Below are 18,326 nucleotides of genomic sequence, written 5' to 3'. Positions count from 1 at the left end.
AGGATACAGGTCAATCTACATCCATTTATCAATAACCTATAATGCACAAGATACTGTGCTGATTACTTCAGGGAATAAACAAGATGGAATAAGGCTGGTCTTGCATTTATGTGGCTTAAACTCTCACAGCAACTCTCACTGAGAGTTGGCGGGTGCCATGTAGTAGATCAGCTGCTGCCTGTGAGAGAGGAGTCCTGCCTTGCCCTCCAAGAGCTTCCACAGGGCTCGGGGAGGACAGTAGCAAGCAGTACAGGGTGACAAGTCTGGAATAAGAGCCTAGGTCACTCTGATCACTAAAGTCCTTCCAACATCTAAGTGATTCGAGGATGAAGTCACACCTCTAAGGGTTCAGGTCGTCAGGAGTCCTTGAGGTTCCTGAGGGGCTCCAAGATTATTCTGGGGCCTTCTCGACCTTTCCAGGCAAGATCTAAGCAGGTGAGATTTAGTCAGAACAGAAATGGCCTCCAGCACAAGCAAGAGCTGCTCAACTTTAACACCACGCCCCACAGGGGCACTAGTCCCCAGAATGAGACTATGTACTCCGTTAACTACTTATTATCATTGACTGCCTCTAAGCAGGCACTGGGGCTGTCTAGAAAGCTGTGACAATAAGTTTGTATGAAAGATTCGAGGGGAGCACACATAACTTCTAACTAGTGCCCACAGAGACTTTGGAGCCACTCTCTTACCGGTGGTCCAATGGCTGTACCTACTGTGATCCTTGTGGGCTCGTACATCACCACAGCTCCTGATGAAACTGAGGTTGACAGATTTTATCATCATCTATAGAGAGGAGACTGTTAAAAAATACCTCGCTATAAAACTATCAAGGCCGGGCATGGTGGCTCATGCCCATAATCCCAGCACTTTGGGAAGCCAAGGCACGAGGATGGTTTGAGCCCAGGAATTCAACAGCCTGGGAAACATAGGGAGACCCCATCTATACCAAAAAACGAAAAGAAAAGAGAGAAAGAAGAGAAAAAAGAAAAAGCAGGAGGAGAGAGGGAGGGAGAGAAAGAAAGAAAGACAGAAAGAAAGAGAGAGGAGGAAAGAGAAAGAAAGAAAAAGAAAGAAAAAAAGAAAGAAAGAAAGAGAAGGAAAGAAAGAAAGAGGGAGGGAGGAAGGGAGAGGCAGAGAGAGAGTGAAAGAAGAAAAAGAAAGAAAAGAAAGAAAGAAAGAGAGAGAGAGAAAGAAAGAGAAAGGAAGGAAGAAAGGAAGAAAACTATCAAACCTGAAAAAATAATGGATGAGTGATTATTTGTGCTAGAGAAGAGAAGCCATCTTGACTTAGGAATCCACTGAGCAAGCTTCCTCTGTTACGGTTTGCATGTGTCTTCTCCAAAATTCATGTTGAAACTTAATCCCCAATACAACAGTATTAAGAGGTGGGGCCTTTAGGAAGTGATTTGGCTCTGACAAGGCTGAAGTCAAGACAAGGAGAGGAGGCAGAAAGGAGAGAGAGAGACTGCAACCTGGGAGGTATGAGAAGCTGCGGAACTCATAGGAAGCTGCAAGCCAACAGAGTCTATTTTGCTTTGGGGGATCCTTTGGTTATATATCCATATTCCCCTGATTGTTACTATCCTGGGTGAGAAAAGGCTAGCTAAGTATTTCAATGCCTTAGGGAAAAAAATGGCTTATTCAAATGAAAAACTCTTTTAAGTTTTCTTTTCTATTTATCTTTCAAAAGACATCTAGAAATTTACTGGGGGGAAGATGTCTTTTCATTCCCCCTTCACGCTCCTCCCCCTCTCTTTAGTGATGAATCTCTTGGTGAACTCGTCTGAATGTCAAAAAGAAAAAGACATCTTCTCAGAAAAATATAAATATTTATAGACAGCATTACTCCACCACCCCTGAAATGTTAAACAGAGCTGTTTCTCCATTCTCTTCTTTATTGATTTAGTTATGTGGTACATAATCAGAAAGCCAAAAAAAAAAAAAGGTAACGGTGGAACTCAAATCACCAGGTCATGCATCAAATAAACGCAGACCAAAAAACATTCATTAAATCTTGTTGTGATATACCTCCAGAGAGCAGTAACAGAAATAAAAAAATCAATGTCAAAACAATCCTGGCCTCGGACTGCTGGAGAATGGCTGCTCACAGACCTTCCTCTGTGATGAGATCCCGACGTCTGTGGCACTTCTCCTCCTCTGAGTTATGTGCTCACTTAGGGCTAAGTCCCACCAGTATGACCGCAGGGCCAGTGGGAACAGAGTGGGATGTATTTAAAAGCAAAAATATCAGGGAGTCAAGTCCTCATTCAGCACCAAAAATGTCTGAGTGGCCCTCCTCAACTTTCTCACCGGGTTTTAGCCAAGACAACTTTTAAGGAAGGTAAGTACCTTAGAAGTCATCTAGTCTAAAACCCAAGTCTGTTTTCTGGATCTCTCTTCTGATACCTAAAATCTGGCTTTACCTAAATGACCTGTCCTCTTTCCAAGTGATAGTCAACCTACTAATAAGCAAAAATGATGATTAGTTGGTGCCATATTTCCACAGTTTTTCCAATAGTTACAGAAAGGCTACTTGTGACAGTAGATGTGATTTTACAGTGTTACTAATGATCATTCTGGCAGCTCATTATATACACTATACAACTGAAAATAACCCCACCAAAGAAACAAAAAAGATAATTTCCTGACTTTAAAGACATAGAAGAGATTCTCTAGATTAAGAACAATGGGAAAAGGATGTTAAAATGATCTATGGTGCCCTCAATTACCTTTAAAATGCTCATGTATTTTCTAAGGGATTTTCACAAAGCTTCAATGTATTAGGACTCAATTTTAACTGCTGCCTGGGGCTTTACCCTACTTATTTTTAAATAATTTAATATTTGCCTTTTGTTGGGTCCCAAAAACAAAATGTACTCAAAAACATACACTTCGAAAGATGAGCAGAAAATATGTAAAATCAGTATATCAATTATTCTAAAGGGAACTAACATTTTACTGACACATGTTTTGAGTCACACTCTTGCAAACAAAATAAAACTGCTACCCTCCAAGAGCTCATGGCTTAGCCTTATATGGCCCTACCTTGGAATGTCAGGACAACTTTGGAAAATACCTCATTTGGGGGAAAAGCACACAAAACTAACAGACATCAACACAAAAGGGCAGGTCAAAAATAAAAAGCTTTAAAAACAAAATTCACAGTAGGTAACACCAAGACACCTCCCGAAGCTCAGCTTAGGGTTCTTCTCTTAGGAAAAGCATGAAGTTGGAATCGGTATAACCTGGGGAACTGTCACAGATGGCTGACATGGAAGCACTATCTCACAGAGAAATGATATCACCATGTACTGATCACACATTATGTGCCACACAATGTTTATCTCATTTACTCCATCCAAGGTCACAAAAAGCTGGTGACACCAAAGAAGTGGCAGAGCCTAAATGAAGTCTACCACCAAAATTTCCTTTTTTATTTTATTTTTTGAAACAGGGTCTCACTCTGTGGCCCAGGCTGGAGTGTGGTGGCGTGATCATGGCTCACTGCAGCCTCAAGTGGGCTCAGGCTATCCTCCCACCTCTGCCTCCCAAGTAACTGGGACTACAGGTATGTGCTACTATGCCAAGCTAATTTTTTAATTTTTTTTAGAGACAGGATCTCACTACATTGTCCAGGCTGGTCGCAAACTCCTGGGCTCAAGCAATCCTCCTGCCTCGTACCTCCCACCTTGGCCTCCCAGAGTGCTGGGATTACAGGTGAGAGACACTGTGCCCAGCACCACTATCAAATTTTCTGATAAATAAAATAGAAAACTGGGAATTATGCTGTCAAATAGGTTAAGTCTCCAGGATCATCTGGGAAAACTTTGCAGATATCAGGACAGGGAATTCCTAGAGTGGAAGAAGGTACAGGGCAGTATCATTTTGTGACCAAATCCCATAAGGTTGCCAGGACTGTCTGCTCCGGTTTTGCCAGCAATATGCAACCTTCTGCTCCAGTGCGTGGTCTCATTAACTGGATTGTCTTTCCATGCTTTGTACACAGGAATGCTCACCCCTTCTTCTAATCCTAGATCTTAATTATGAGGGTCAAAAATGGAGACTGAAAATATAGATCTTTCTATGAAAAATGTCTTTATTTTAGCATAGGCTTAGAAAAAGCGTATGATCTCTACTATAATTCATACATGTTTACAATAATTCCATTTAATTCAACAAAACGTTATGGAAGTCCTACTATATATGATGTTCTAAGCATTTAGTATTATTACACTTTTGCTCCTGTGTAATTTGCATTGTGTAAATTGGGGTTTTGCCTATGCAAGTCACCCTGGGATGCCTACACCGTGAAATCTGAATCTGCTGCTTTAAAAGGGCAGGGAAGCCCCCATAGGTACATGAATAGTTTCAAAACTACAACCATTTTAGTCTTACCCCAGAATTACACAGTGAGGTACTAGTAAAGGAGAAAGAAAATTATAGTCCACACCTTGTTACCAAGACTAAGTAACTGCAATATGAGATTTAAATTGAGCAATAACCATCAATTGGCATTACTGGTAATCTTAGATTTCTCAGTTAAAGAACCTATGTATGTCAATACAATTATGAAAGTCTGATTTCTATATTGGGACTCTAGAAAACGAGAATGTTTGCTTCCCATGTTGACAGTTCCTGTGTGATTTTGCCCTTTTTGTAATTTTCTCTATTGAAAATGAAATTCATAGCATAATTAGAATCTTCATGGATTAAATTCCGATGCTAAAACTGCACATGACACAGGCAAAGGAAACAGAACATGAGCCCCACCTGGAAAGAATTAAGAGAGTAAAACGAGCAAGCCCAAAATTGCCTAATAAAAATCACTAATTCTGGAAGTTTTAACAAGATGCTTTCTTAAAGGAAAAAAAGGAAAATTTAGGGAAATTAGAAAAGGTAAAGAAAATTAACATACTTAATCCTAATGATGTAACTGCATAATAATCAATTTTTAAAACTCAAATAAATACAGGTAATTCTAGTATAGCTAAGAGAAAAAACCCTCAGCCTGCATGTAGTATTGCTCTTTCGACTTTTAAAATAATGTGTCTCACACACAGCAGTTCAATTTCTGTGTTAGCCTCTAGGAAGCACAAATCAACATTTCACAAGATAATTCTGTATATGATGAATCTCTGCTTATTTCAAGGATAATTACAACTGTTAAATGTTACCATTCTGAATATAAGGTAAAAAACACAAATAAAGATTATACTTACCTAATTCCCTCTTTGGCTAGCCCCCAAAATTCACGAACTCCCTCCATCAGGAGCAACAAAGACAGCAAGACAGAAAGGGAACACCTATCACTTCATCTCCTGATGAAAGCAACTGAGGTGCTTGGGTATAATTCCACCCTACCAAAAGGCAGAACAATATAGAAAATTTAATATCTACCTTCCTTCCTGCACATCCAAGAGGATGGATCATCCCCTTAAGAATTCTCTTTTGCCAAGAAACAAAATGGCCTAACTACTAGAACTGCATTAGCCTTCAGTGATGATGAAATTTTAAAAGGCATGTGTAATAAAGGCGTGGCCAGCACAAGCAAGCAAAAAGCAAGATGTTCCTTGATTCTTTTATCATGAGCACTTACCTTAGCCCTTCCTTGCAACCCCGGCAATATATCCACAATCCTATTTTAGCTGAGTAGAGTTTAAAATACTTATGTTAATGTAACTGGATATCTGCCAAGAGGAAACACCTTGGTATTCGTCCTTGCGCTACAACTAACCCTACACTCCTCAAGTTTCTTCCCTCTGTGTCCACCATCCAGCAAACACAATTTATGCCATCTTCAGTTTCATCCATATGTCAACCTCACACCAGTAGACACAGATATCTGATCCAACTAAAAGCTTACTTTTGTAACCTCCCAAGTAGCAATAAGTGGGCCCTTAATAAGAGCTGTGTGCCCTTGGACAAGGCATTTATCATCTCTGAGTCTCACGTTCCTCCTTTGTGAACTAAATGGTGAGGACCAGGTGATGTCAGAGTGGCCTTCTAGCAGCCCATGCCATCATGTCTAGGTGCACATCCTTGCTGCTGGCTTGCCCAGATCAGGGAAAATGCAAACTTCAGTCTCAGGTTCTTATGTTCAATTGTTTCAAAGGATTGAGGATATAATTACAATTAGAGAAGAAAATAATGAAGGGCAGTAGTGAGCATGTTAATTCATTTTCCATATTCAAGTCAGTAGTGCTTTGGCCCGCCTGAATCTTTGACTATAATATTCCAGGGAGCAAGAGATCACATCCTGGCAGATGTCAGTGAACTATTTATGCGATTATTCCAGGCAAAATGAACCTGAAATACCTACTTTTGGTTTTTATTTTGTTTGTTCAACTGGATGAAAAGCAACAAACATAATTGTTTATATTTTCCTAAGCACAGAGAACACAACTCCAGAAAATACAAGATAGAATTGGTGACCTATAAAATCATTTGAAAGTCAACAATTTAAAAAGCCTCAAATGCAAGACCAGCTCCTGTTAAAATGTCTTCTATGTACCTATATTTGCTAATCTGTCATGTATATCGTTATGTGTGCCATAATCCCAAATGCTTGCAAGTCATTAAGATGAATGGCTTGAAGTCAAGGGTATAGGAAGACTCTCTCAAACTTGCCCTTTGACCCATGGAAGAAGGTGGCATCTGCCCAGTGCTTGAGGACAGATTTCATGGGGAACTCAGGCCCTACCCCACCTACAGCCTAGACATCCCCAGTCTCCCTCTATTGCACACTCACACAGGAGTGGGCCCTACAGTCCTTCCTTCAGCATCCATTCCCATCTGCCCACTCTGCCCACTCAGATCTCTGCCCTCTCCAGCAAAACGACATCACCATAGCACAGTCTGAAAGCCAGGCTGGCAACACAGAAGCCCAGAATTGACTGGATTTGAAAGAGTCTTATTCTCTAAAAAGACAGGTGGTTCCATTTAAAATTCCACTCTGCCCATCGGCATCAACCCATGCTTCACCCTCAGCCCCCAACACATATGCTGCGGGAGTTCCCGTCCTCCCCCAGCCCTTGCCTGCATGCAGTAGCCTAACTGTTCCCAGCCGCTGCTGGCTTCCTCTTGGCTCTGGAGCAGCATCGTGTTCTAACAACATGGATGCAGAAACCTCCAAGACCATCTCGTAGCAGAGGGCATTTCCCCATATTTCTTGCTGTAACCACAGCCTATGCCTTCTTACCTTTAATTCAATTACAAGGATGAATTAATTTGGTCTCTGATACTAAAAAAATCCTCAGCTTACACTGCAGCCACCAGAGCCCAACCATACCCTAGTGGAGGGGACTCCACAACAGGCCACAGCATTGAAAAGTTCCAGGGGTGATCAAGATGACTCCACCTTGGCCAAGCTTTCCTAAAGGGTTCATTCAGCCTTGAGTAACCAGAAAAGTAGGTCATGGGCCTGAGTCATAGTCTGAAGCCCCATGTGCACATTCAGTAGGGAAGAACCAAGCCCCACAGTTCTGTGTGGTTTGCAAGATGCAAGCAACATTTGCAGATGGGTCCTCACGCTACTTCCCCCACCAATACGCTCACATCAGCCTTGACTTCCAGCACAATAACACACACCCCTGCATCCTCCAGTCATCCTGAAAGCACAACAATATTCCCCTCAGGCAGCCAAAAAATAAAAATTAAAAAAGAGAAAGTGAAAGCAATCTAAGACATTATTGGTACAAGCAGCTTTTAGGTCACCATGCTCCAGCGAACCAAGGCAATAGCCTCTGATTAAGACAGGCTTAATCGTTCTTAGCTGCATTGTTTTTTTCTTATTTGGTCAGTAGCTGTCCCATTGATGTGGTGTTACTAGTCTTTAACCCTACTTTTTAAAGCAAGACTCTCTTTGCCCTTACTGCCATCATGTGCTTATGTACATAATTGTGTGCGTAGACACATGCAGACACCCCCACACCCCTTTGACATCACAGAATGGACTACTGAGGAATTAACTCAGCACTCCAGTGCTTTTAAGAGAAATGTGTTAAGACAACCTGACAAAGAAGCAGAGGAAAACCATCAAAGCTTATCTATTTCTTCCTTCTCTGCTCTTCTGTGATATTTTCTTTCCTATCTGCACCTAAAAGAGAAAATCTTATGCCTTTCAATGTCAACAATGAATGATGAAGCTTCTGAAACAAAGCTGTAAAACAGCACATTCACGCGTCCTATCACCTATGAGACCTTCCCACTTCAAGGCTTCCCAGGGACAGAACACTCCATCCTTCCGTAGGGACCTAGGATGGGATTCGGTCGGAAGGGCAGTGGAGGTTTACTCTATCAGCTGAGAAGCAGGGAACTTCTGGCAGTAATACATAACTTTTAAATCCATCAGAAAAATAATATTGCAAGCCAGCTAAGACTAATTTTCTCAAACTTGGTACAAATATGAAAAAATGTGACCACATGCAAAGAGCCTGCAAAGGTGCAAGCCAAACAGCATGGATCTTCCTGGATCTCATGAAGGTTAGAGTTAATTTGGCCATTTAAAAACAACACTAATATATTATTTCTGAGTGGAATACAAAACTCACGTGTAGCTCTATTATCAAACCACTTGGAGCAGGTCCATCCTCAGGCCCATGTGAGGTATTGGATCCCCTGTGCTCCTCTGTAGTTAAGGATACAGTGAAAATCCTGAATCCTAGCCATCATGTGATTGACAGCAAAGGAAAAAGTACAGTAATACCTAAAGCAAAAAACCAACTAAAGGCAGATGTGACATCAGCAGTGAGTTTGATGGGTCAATCCTCAGTGGAATGACAAATCAACTAATCTTCCAAAACCAAGAGTCCATATGCCTTTCTCTCATATTTTGCTATCTCACCGGACTTATTCTCATCTCCAAATGAAATACATAAACCTAAAAGAAACAGTAAAACCAAAGGGAAATAGGTTCTGGATCAAGTGGAAAACTGCCTGATAATGGTCAACTTGCTAAGAAACAAAGGATTAGAAGTAAATGTATGTTTTGAGTTTTGGGCAAAATAAATGTTAACAGTAATTCCAGGAATACTGTCAACACCAAATGGCGATCTCAGTTGGTGTTGACATAGATTAGCTACAATTTAAACTTTGATTTAGGTACGATGCATTCTCATTCCATAAAGGTCTAGGATTTCATATAAGAACCACAGAGTGAACTTAGAATCATTATCTCAGCAATACTGCAAAAGTATGCTGATGAATGTAAGTTGGTTTTGGTAGATGGAACCATCACTAGATCACTGGATCAGCTATGTAAAAGATACTACCTTTCTCTTTGACTTATGACCTGTGAGATTTTCAGCGAAAATAGAACAAATGATTTCCTGCATTTGTCAAACCAATAGTTCCCTTCATGCTTAGCCGTAGACAATCATCTGAAGAATAATTCTAAAGTGCTACACTTTCTATAAACACACACTTGGTTTAGGATGTGCAGTCCCAAAGAGCTTTTGTTTATATGGATACAGTAATGTTTCATTCTTTTCCACTCCCGCACAGATTAACCAGCACAGGACTTAGTTAAAATCTCCACTGCCCATTCAGTTACTCCATATGGATATTAAGCAAAGTAAATCCACTTAGTGACTACACCAGGAGGACTGGAGGCCACGTTGATCACCCTGATTAGCCCTGTCAGCTGGAGTAAGAAAGACAGGCTGGCACTCAGGGCCAGCTGTGCAGGGCACACAGACAGATGATGGGCAACATCGATGGGCTCTGAGCAATTGGTCTGGGCAGTGATGGATGTTATGTCGACAGCTTAGAGTGTTATTACAGATACAGAACTGGCCCAAGAGAAATCCAAACTCCATCTTATTTTATTAAGATAAAGTTGGAGTGTCCATGACACAGTGCAGGACCAAGGAAGCTTTTCCCTCTTTTATCACTGACTCAAGCACAAAACAAAACAAAATCAATGTATATATTAAATAAGAATAAGGCAATTTAACTCAGTGAATGTATGTGTAAGACAGATTACAAAATGCCACATCTGCATTTTTAAAATTATGAACAGGATACATAAAATTTTTCAGTAAATACATGTAAAAAAATTATTTAATCCATATTATTAATTACAGTAAGTTGTTTCAGGGCAGAGAGGAGAGTCATGGCTGTCTCTGTGTCCCCTTCATGATTATCAAGGGGCAAGTGCTTAATACATAACAGGACAGATCACACATCAGTTTCCACCCTACAGAATGGACTGAATGGAGATTGGGTGCTGGGTATTCCCCCACTTGTCTGGAACAGGAGGCCCTCCAAATTTGCAATTACATGGCTGAAAGGAGAAACCATCCCCCACAAAATCCCCAACTTTTACAGATACACACACACACTCACACCCTTTTCCACTTCTTTCCTTTTGTACCTCAAAAGGTTCTACTAATTATCTCATTGTATCACCTGGAGTGAGTCGTTTTAATTTTCTGATCCTCAGTTTCCAAATTAAGACTAATAATAATTTGCACATTAGTAATACCAAGGCCTACAAAGCATAGGATTACTCTGAAGAGTAAATCAAACTGGTAATGTTTCCCTTTGCAAACACACCCCCCACCCCCGGGCTTAGTCCTTTAGGCCAAGAAAAGCCTGGCTCATACATGGCACTGCCAGGGAAGGATGGGAAAGCATGTTTTTTTCTACTGGATACCAGCAAGATTTTCCTAAATGTGCACAAATGACATCTACACTAGCAGAGTGATTCTCCATTCCAAACCGGTTTTATGTCCTGAGGTCCTGAGGCCATCTGTGTTGGGAGGACCCTTTGGTAGAATTAGCTAGCAATTCTGTGAGGAAAAATCTCCCACACTTTGCCATTCCTTTTTAGTACCTGCTAATGCAAGAGCTACTAGTAACTACTCCGAAGTAATGATGTTACATTTATATTGGGCCAATCCCGCCATAATCAGGGAGCTCTTCGCAGCAAATAAGAGGGACCCTGTTCCAAGAAATCTAGGCAAATAACATCACGTTGAAGTGCAAGACTGCAGGAGCTCAGTAACATTTCTCAAACATATAAGTACCTCTGCCACCCCTTCATATGAAAATATCACTGCTGCACGATTTAGTTTCACAGCATGAGGACCTGAACTTACCTGGATTTAAACTTCTAGTACACATTTGAGAATACAAGGCTGGGGGCACAAAGTTGGAGGGCCTGAATCAATGCCACCAAGAAACTGTATATTTATCTCTATTGACCAAGAGAATCATTTCTCATTTGAAAGATGCTGTTTTTCTTCTTCTCAGTATCTGTGTATCAACTTTACCTTCTATTCACCCTAATAGTGTGAACTAGCATATTGTGCCCCAAATGCTATGTTTCCCAGTAAACTTTCCAAAGGACACGGCCATACAATATCACCCTGCATCCTTTGCAGGGTTTTCAACTTTGTTGATGCTCTAACCTGAATCCTTGAGTGCTGATAAAGGTAAACAAATAAATATAATACTTCAGAGACACAGTTCATTCCTTAAGTCCCAAGGTGCGATAAGAAGCAGGTTTCGGCCGGGCACAGTGGCTCACACCTGTAATCCCAGCACTTTGGGAGGCCGAGGCGGGCGGATCACAAGGTCAGGAGATCGAGACCATCCTGGCTAACATGGTGAAACCCCGTCTCTACTAAAAATATAAAAAAATTAGCCGGGCGTGGTGGCGGGCGCCTGTAGTCCCAGCTACTCGGGAGGCTGAGGCAGGAGAGTGGTGTGAACCTGGGAGGTGGAGCTTGCAGTGAGCTGAGATCGCGCCACTGCACTCCAGCCTGGGCGACAGAGTGAGGCTCCGTCTCGAAAAAAAAAAAAAAAGAAGCAGGTTTCAGGAATCTGAAAATTCACTTTGGGGCTGGGTGTGGTGGCTCACATCTATAATTCCAGCACTTTGGGAGGCCAAGGTGGGAGGATCACTTGAGCCCACGAGTTTGAGACCAACCTGGGCAACATAGCAAAATCTCATCCCTACAAAAAAATTTTACAAAATTAGCCAGGCATGGTGGCACACTCCTGTAGTGCCCGCTATTAGGGAGGCTGAGGTAGGAGGATTGCTTGAGCCCAGGAGGTTGAGGCTACAGCGAGCTGTGTTCATGCCACTGCGCTCCAGCTTAGGCAACAGAAAAAAAAAAGAAAGAAAGAAAAGGGTGTGGGGCGGGGAGGGAGGGAGAGAGAGAGAAAGAGAGTATGAATGAATTCACTTGGACAACAACAAAAGCAGTAGGCAGGCCATTTCCAAAGGTTCAGATTAAGTTTTTCACGGAAAACTTCTTCCAGTGGTATAGGATGCTGGTAAATTTGCTTATATATTGGCCAAATTAAAATGAAAGGTGCACCAGACACAGGAACATTTTGCACACGGTAATTTTTACTGCACTGATTATAAACATTGCAGTTTAAAACCTCGATAAAGATTAACTGAGGCCAGGGGTTTGAGATTAGCCTCGGCAATATAGTAAGACCCTATCTCTACAAAAAATAAAAATATAAATAGCCGGTGTGGTGGAACCCAGCTGTAGTCCCAGCTACTCAAGAAGCTGAGGTGGGAGGATTGCTTGAGCCTAAGAGTTTGAGTCTGAAGTGAGCCATAAGCAGGCCACTGCATTCCAGCCTGGGCAACAGAGCAAGACCTCCATCTCTAAAAATAAAAATAAAACCTAGATAAACTGAGGATACCTAAAGCTGAAGGTCAATGGGAGATAGACCTTCAGTCTCTGCCATTTTGGGCTGGTTGTTACATTAGTACCCCAGAGCTAAAAAAAATGACCACAAACTTGGTGTCTAAAACAATAGGAATTTGTTCTCTCGTAGCTACAGATGCCAGAAGGCTGAAATCCAGGTTTCAGTGGGACCACGCTACCCTCCGAGGCTCTAGAACAATACTTCCGTTCTCCTTTCAGCTTCTGGGGGGCTCCATCTTCACATGCCATTCTCCTCTATGTGTTTGTGTGGCCTCTCCTCTTCCTACAAGGACACCAGTCATCAGATTCAGGGCCCACCCTAATCCAGTATGAGCTTATCTCCATTCTTAACTAGTTACACCTGCAAAAACTATTTCCAAATAAGGTCACATTCTGAGGTTTTAGATAGACACAATTTTGGCAGGGGGGGCAGGTGGGTCACACTATTCAACCCGCTACAGTTGTTAATGAAAAATCGAGTGCAACTCTTATGACAAGAATTCTCTTGATTTAAAAATACTTTCTGTAGAATTATCAAGATGCAGAATGCCATCTATATAGCTCTCACAAACTGGAGGATGGAGCGTGTGGGCCAGCTCCTCCAAGGAGAGAAACTGGAGGTGCGCTATGAGAATGGGCACGCCCACTCCAGCAGCTTCTCCAGCACCTCAGTCTTCTCTAACAGAGCAGAGCTGTGTCACCAGAGCCAAACATGGAAAGTAAATGGCATTTTTCAGAAAAAACATGCATACTGCCTCCCTCCTTTCACCTCCAATCCAAGAAAGATTTGTAGCCAACATATACTGTTTTGAGAAAAAACAAACAAACCTAGATTCCTTGCTATGCTCAGTTAAAAAAAAAAAATCAAACATCTCAGCATCCAAGCAACATAAATTAATCCAAACTAAGAACAGAAAACAGGGCATAGTATAGGCCACAGACAGAAATGCTGATTTGCTTTCCAGCTTATTCTGCAAAAATGAAAGGCACAAGTATTCAGTCCCGTAAACTAGTTTATATGGTGTGAGTTTAGTTTATAACATTAACAGCAACTCAAGAAGGAAAGCCATTTTAACAATGCACATTTTCTAACTGAACCTTTGTTCTGTACACTTAAAGCCAGAAAAGGTTTTCAACATCTCCAGTACAATATTTCACTCTAAAAACCTACACATCAGGAGAAACAAACTGGAAAGCTTCAGAAAACCCTTACACATCTGCAAATTCTCTAGGCTTGAGGAATCAACCACCTTCATAGTAACAAAAAGCATTTTTAAGAAGGAAATCGTCAAAGGTCTGACTCACTCAGCTCTGTTGACTCTGTCATTCCTTCCTCCAGGGGATGGACAGAGACGCAGGCCCTCATCAATGTATTAGTGTACCTAGCTGGTACCCAGAGCTTTAGTGGAAATCTGTGTGTCATGATCACCTCCCCAAAACACACACAGAAAACCTTTAACATACAAACAACTCACAATGACAACATCCAAGTCCTCTGACCAGGAGCTCCCACTGAGTCCTCTGTTAATACCCAGGGGTCCGAAGTTTCAGGAATCAACTCAGGGTAACAAGTGCGGGTGTCCTCCGCCAGGCAGACTTTCTGTCGTGGAAGAGTGTGGAGTGGGAAAAGAAGAATTAGGTAAAAATAACATTACAAATCTTGTACCAGAAAACAGTCACTGAAGTTGAACAGAATACCTAAACAAAAATGGATGAAAGAATAGGAGAAAATGTTCAAACTAAATTCCAAATTACATGTAACACTAAAAATATTTCCTAGGGTCTTGGGCCACTATGATCCACCTGGCTGTTATTGAAGAAACCAAACACATATCTCAAGAATTGCCTGAGGCACTGGGCATGGTGGCTTTTGCCTGTAATCTCAACACGTTGAGAGGCCAAGGCGGGAGGATCATTTCAGCCCAGAAGTTCGAGACCAACCTAGGCAACATAGTGAGATTCTGTCTCTACAAAAAAAAAAAAAAAAAAGAATTGCCTGAATGATGAATCACTTGGATACCTCAGCTTCCTTCAAGAGTCTTCTTTCTTTTCAGAAAGGACTTTTTAACTGGAAGACTACAGTTCTGCTTCTGGTTTCATAATTTAAATACAACAGAGTATGTTTCTCCTAAATATCAGAAGGTGAAAATTCCTCCTTTTACATCTTCAGCACTAACATCCTTCTCCTCTATGCATTTGATTTAGAAGTTCAAGACAAGCAAAAAGAACAGAAACTCCAAGAGAGAGCCATTCAGTGTAGGAGACACTTCAAACAGACAGATGCTGCCACGGCACCTGATTTAGCAGTCAGAGGTGCAGGGTGGAAGCGGGGATGAGGCCTTGTGAGATGGCATCTCTGATCAGGGTGGTGACCACCAACACAGGGAGCTCACAGAGGCAGGAGAAAGGGGGTGACAGTGGCCAGTGTACCCCCCGCTTCTGTTACAGTCGTGTTTCTTGTCTGCTAATAGCTCCCTGTAAATGTGCAATCAAGGATAGGTGAGTGCCTTGCCATGACAGATTAGGAATGTAAAACATCAATATCACTGGGCCAGACTGAGATGCCAAAACCAGAAAGTGATCACCAAGGAATCCAAGGAATGGTTCCAGGAGCAGCCCATGCCAAAGTCACTGTGGTCATCTTCAGGCAGACCCTCTAGTCTCACCCATAACACAGAGGTGACAAAACAGACATGGCCTAGCTAACTTCTGCCTTCTGCTTGGACATGTGTCAGCTGCTGTACAATTTCTCCAAATGCATAAAGATGACAGGCAAAAAAGAAAGCAACTGACCCCACTCCTGAGAATGCCTAGCACTGTGATTTTTAACGGACAGTCCAAACAATCCGAGCTCCATGAAACCCTGCATTCAACTCCAAACCCCAACAGGGATGTTTTACAGACATGTGCATTGCATGGTGGTCTCTCCTTTTCTATTAGAGCTATTAGAAAATCCTGCAAGAAGACACGCATGCAGACACCACCTTCCACTCTGTCATAGCCAGGCCAGATGGGAAGGATCACACCAGTCACAGGCAGGAACATGTAATCTCTGCACTGCTCATTTGAGAACGTAATTATTATTTATCAAGTGCTTTCTAATAAGAGACTAACGAGGCAATTCAAACTAGGTTTTTAAAAAGCAGTAGCCAAAACACTTTTTTAAAGTAAAGGTTGAATATAATGATGTTAAGAAGCAAAGAGACAAATGTCCAGATGAGACAGCAAAGGCTCTCTGACTCCACATGAGGTTCCCAGTGAAATTACCCACTGAATACAAAAGCTGGGGAGAAACTCACACCATGACTAGGAGCCTAGGCTACATTCCATCTAGAGATATTTATTTCAGAAGAAAATAGGCTAGGTGCAGTGGTACATGCCTGTGATCTCAGCACATTGGGAGGCTGAGGCAGAAGGATCACTTGAGGTGAGGAGGTTGAGGCTGCAGCGATTCATGATCACACCACTACATTCCTGACTGGGTGACAGGGCAAGACCCTGTCTCTCAAAACATGAAAAAAGAAGAAGAAAATGTATGGAAAATAGTAAAGAAAATGTTGAAAAGATGGAAACTTGTTTGCGAGACAGTAATACCAACTTATAAAGCCAAAAATAATTACATCCTCGGGCTCTACAGGACAAATAAAACAGACATGACATAAGAGCATATACAGTGTTCATATGGGCATTCGTATAACCCAACTATCGTATCATAGTCACACTGGGAAAGGCCTAAGTAAAAACAGTGCAAGACGAACTCACAAAGAGGTTCCACAAGAGAAAATGTGAAAAGGTAAAGTTAAGTCAGAAGATAAGCAATAAACTTTGAAAATATTTTTACAGAAAATGACGAAAGGTTACTATGTGCCAAAGAGATACCATTTAGAGCTTAAAAGCTTATTAAGAAAATAAAACAAGTATCATGATACAAAACTGTTAGAGGACAGTAATAAAAATTTCACAAAAGAACAAATACAAACGGCGAGGAAACAGATACAAAAAAAAATGTTATCCTCCAAATACAAATCCAAACAAGATATTCTCTATCATCTTAGCAGGAGTCTGAACACTCACCATGCTGGCAAGAAATATGGAGAAACCCACACACTCCCCTCCAGAGAGGCACCATATTTTTGGCAGTCAATATGGCAATATTATTCAAGGGTCATAAATATGATGAGACTCCTTTGATTGAAAATTTCATTTCTAGGAATTTACTGAAATAAATAAAGATAAACATGAGTGTTTATGTTCCAAGATATCCATCACTGCTTTGTTTGCAGGCTACAAAATGATATAAACTACATACATACACACGTGCATATGAACATAAAAGACTAAGAGAAAATCTACCTAAATGTTAAGAGTACATTGTATTGTCTTTAAGATCTGGCTTTACAAATGGTTTCTAGTTTGCTGTGTTTTGATTTCCTACAAGATGCATATACAGTAGACAATCTTATAACCAAGCTCTGCTTAACCAATTTGCCAAATTAAAAGTCACTCCTGAGTGGGTGGGCTGCACCCACCATTACATGGTAGGCCGGCTAGAGTAGTGTGTTCTCAAACCCGTTCAGACCAGTTGTATTTATCGTACAATTGCATATTTAAATATGCTATGGGCCAAAGAAGTATGAGTGCAAAAAGAAAGAGTTGCTGTTCCTATGAAAACTCAATACAATGCTTTGTGTGCATTGCTAAAAAAGAAAATTACTGCCAAATTAGGTGAGGGCCAGACATCTGTCAATAGATTGAGAGAATTTTTTTAAGTATAAAGAAGCCTGTTCTCAGATGACTTTTCAAATATCTTTTAAATTCACATTTCTCTGTAAAGAACCCCAAACTAGGCCAGGCGTGGTGGCTCACACCTGCAATCCCAGCACTTTGGGAGGCCGAGGCAGGCGGATCCCCTGAGGTCAGGAGTTCGAGACCAACCTGGCCAACATGGTGAAACCCCATCTCTACTAAAAACACAAAAATTAGCCAGGCGTGGTGGTGAGCACCTATATTCCCAGCAACTCGGGAGGCTGAGGCTAGAGAATCGCTTGAACCTGGGAGGCGGGGGTTGCAGTGAGCCAAGATCGCACCACTGCACAGAGCGAAACTCCATCTCAAACTGAAAACTGTACCCCCCACAGCACAGGAGTGAATTGGGACAGAAAGATGGCGGAGAAGTCATCAGAAACACATTCAGAGACATATGTTGAAGACATACATATTTTTTAGGTCAAAACGTAAATGCCTATGTTTTAGGTTAAAACTTTTTACAATTCTCAGTTTTAACTTTTCTCAATAAAAATTACAATTATTTTAGCACTAATTATAAGTCTAGTCATGTCAAAAAAGGTGGCTTCCTTCGCAGTCCTTTTACAACGAAGAAGTGAATGTTCTTTCGAGCAGAGAGGTGGTGGGATAGAAAGAAGGAAAGGGAGGAAAGAGTGAGAAAACTATAATTTTTTTTAAAGGAGTAGAAGGCCATTTAGATATACAAGCAGCAAAATTGAAAGTTTACAAAAACTTTCAGGATAGTTGATGCTGTAATGACTAATTATAAAGTCAATGCAGTGATTACAAAATCCCTTACCTGCCACAGAGGATTTGATCAGAAGACAGAAAGTTTTTAATTCAAATTCTCTTGGACATATCATTCTCCCA

General features: G+C 41.3%; 1 protein-coding gene across 25 annotated transcripts in view; it reads right to left on the bottom strand.

The window, feature by feature from the left end:
• The window catches only part of TLN2 (talin 2), a 453,861-nt gene that overhangs the window by 210,559 nt on the left and 224,976 nt on the right, over nucleotides 1-18,326 (bottom strand). For 11 of the 25 annotated variants that reach the window (XM_063597112.1, XM_063597111.1, XM_063597115.1 and 8 more), the window contains one exon: nucleotides 14,147-14,271. The exons of 12 other annotated variants lie outside the window; for them this stretch is intronic. The gene's annotated coding sequence lies outside the window, so the exon portion shown is untranslated. Of the gene's footprint in view, nucleotides 1-5,219; nucleotides 5,358-14,146; nucleotides 14,272-18,326 lie in introns of all 25 variants that reach the window. 2 more of the 25 variants (XM_063597116.1, XM_063597107.1) reach the window with 1 other exon arrangement.

This window comes from Pan paniscus, chromosome 16 (genome assembly GCF_029289425.2).
Source record: "Pan paniscus chromosome 16, NHGRI_mPanPan1-v2.0_pri, whole genome shotgun sequence".
In the NCBI taxonomy this organism is placed as follows: domain Eukaryota; kingdom Metazoa; phylum Chordata; class Mammalia; order Primates; family Hominidae; genus Pan; species Pan paniscus.
This window is presented reverse-complemented; position numbering and strand designations above follow the sequence as displayed.